Genomic DNA, 2,671 nt, shown 5'->3' with positions numbered 1-2,671 from the left:
AATTTTTATTTCTGATTGCTTATTGCCCAAATGTAGAAATACAACTGAATTTTGTTTAATGTCATCTGTAAATAAAACTAGTTTTACTACTTCCTTTCTTATTTATATGCCATTTATTTGTTGTTATTTCCTATTGCATGGGCTAGTACCCTATAGTACAAGATTGAGTAGAAATGGTGAAAGCAAACATCTTGATTTGTTTCTATTTTTTTGAGAGAAAGCATTCAGTCTTTCATCATTAAGTTACATGTTAACAACAGTTTTTTCATAGATGCCCTTATTAGGTTAGGAAAACTCCCTTCTCTACTGAGAATTTTTATTGGAAATGGATGTTGGGTTTTGTCAAAGCTTTTTTTCACATCTAAAGAGATAATCATATGTTTTTTCTTTTGTAATCTGTTAACGTGGTGGATTAGGCAGATCAAATTTTTTTCTCACTAAACTTTTGTTTTAATAGGTCTCAAAATTCTGTGACAGATTTTAGATCGTTGTTTCTATTAAGAAGTACTGATTTTAAAAACTAATAACTTACAACTGCCACATATATACATACATACATACACACAAATAACAAATGGTCCACAAAACATTCTCCTTTCCTTCTGAAGGTTTTACGATGCATTGCTGTCATTAACCAGTCTTTTACCATTCAACTTAAATGGCCAATTGACACAAACAGTTCTGAGACCTTCCTTCCACCACTGATGAAGACGGGGTGACAGGTATTGGGGATAATATTCATTTAGCCTTCAGAGTCTTCTGGGCAGACTTGGTGACCTTGCCAGCTCCAGTTGCCTTCTTGTCCACTGCTTTGATGACACGCACAGCCACCATCTGTCTCACGTCAAAACAGCAAAACAGTCCAGAGGAGGATGGAGAAGCTTTCAACACACATGGGCTTGTCAGGAACCATATCAATGATGGCAGCATCAACAGATTGCAAGAACTCAGGACCATCTTATAGCTTTTTGTCCCGAACGACGATCAATCTTCTCCTTCAGCTCAGCGAACTTGCAAGCACTGAGCTGTGTGACGATGCAGCACAAGTGCATAGCCAGCACTGACATGGCCTGGATGGTTCAGGATAAGCACCTGAACTAGGAAGCCAGCTGCTTCCATTGATGGGTCACTTTTGCTATCACCAGCCACACTGCCATGACAAACATCTTTGACAGATACATTCTTGACATTGAAGCCCACATTGTCCCCAGGAAGAGCTTCACTCAACACTTCACGGTGGATTTTTTTTTAACGTTTATTTATTTTTGAGAGATACAGTGTGCGAGAGTGGGGAGGGGCAGAGACAAAAGGAGACACAGAATCCGAAGCAGGCTACAGGCTCTGAGCCATCAGCACAGAGCCTGATGCAGGGCTCGAACCCACAAACCTCAAGATCACGACCTGAGCTGAAGTCCAGCGCTTAACCGACTGAGCCACCCAGGCACCCCCGTGGTGCATTTCAATAAACTTCACTTCAGTTATAACATCGACTGGAGCAAAAGTGACTACCACGCCTGGTTTAAGAACACCAGTCTCCATGCAGCCCACAGGAACAGTACCGATACCACCAATTTTGTAGACATCCTGGAGGGGTAGGCTTGTCAGTTGGATGAGTTGTTGGCAGAATGCAATCCAGAGCTTCCAGCATCGTGGTTCCACTGGCATTGCCATCTTTATGGGTGACTTTCCATCCCTTGAACGAAGGCATGTTAGCGCTTAGCTCCAGCAGGTTGTCACCATTCCAACCAGAAATTGGCACAAATGCTACTGTGTCGGGGTTGTAGCCAACTTTCTTAATGTAGGTGCTGACTGCCTTAATGATTTCCTCATATCTCTTCAGGCTGTAGGGCGGCTCAGCAGAATCCATTTTGTTAACACTAACGATGAGTTGTCTTACACCCAGTGTGTAAGCCAGAAGGCATGCCCCAGGGGTCTGCCCATTCTTGGAGAGACTTGCTTCAAATTCACCAACACCAGCAGCGACAATCAGGACAGCACAGTCAGCCTGAGATGTGTCTGTAATCGTATTTTTGATGAAATCTCTGTGTCCTGGGGTATCGATGATGGTCACATGATAATCGCTGGTCGCAAATTTCCACAGGGAGATGTCAATGGTGATACCATGTTTACGTTCAGCTTTCAGTTTATCAAAGACCCAGGGACACTTGAAAGAGCCCTTTCTCATCTCAGCAGACTTCTTCCCAAATTTTTCAGCAGTTCTCTTGTTGATTCCACATTTGTAGATCAGATGACCAGCAGTGGTAGACTTGCCAGAACCTGCGTGTCCAATGACGACGATGTTGATACAAGGCTTTGCCTTTTCCATTTTGGTTTAAGTTTAGCAGTGTTTTCTACGACACCTGTGTTCCGGTGGCAAACCTTCGTAGGCTGAATTTCAAGTGGTTTTTTTTTTTTAATTTTTTTTTTAATGTTAATTTATTTTTGAGACAGAGAGAGACACAGCATGAGCAGGGAAGGGGCAGAGAGAGAGGGAGACACAGAATGTGAAGCAGGCTCCAGGCTCTAAGCTGTCAGCACAGAGCCCGACGCGGGGCTCAAACTCACGAACTGTGAGATCATGACCTGAGCTGAAGTCGGATGCTTAACCGACTGAGCCACCCAGGCGCCCCTGAATTTCAAGTGTTAAACCGAGGTGGACTCCTGCATAAAC

At 43.3% G+C, this 2,671-nt stretch overlaps 1 pseudogene; it reads right to left on the bottom strand.

Annotated features, from left to right (window-relative positions):
• Nucleotides 1-738: 738 nt before the first annotated feature.
• LOC102963745 lies at nucleotides 739-2,326 on the bottom strand (annotated as a pseudogene).
• Nucleotides 2,327-2,671: the final 345 nt, after the last annotated feature.

Source organism: Panthera tigris, chromosome B1, assembly GCF_018350195.1.
Source record: "Panthera tigris isolate Pti1 chromosome B1, P.tigris_Pti1_mat1.1, whole genome shotgun sequence".
NCBI classification, from domain to species: Eukaryota; Metazoa; Chordata; class Mammalia; order Carnivora; family Felidae; genus Panthera; species Panthera tigris.
This window is presented reverse-complemented; position numbering and strand designations above follow the sequence as displayed.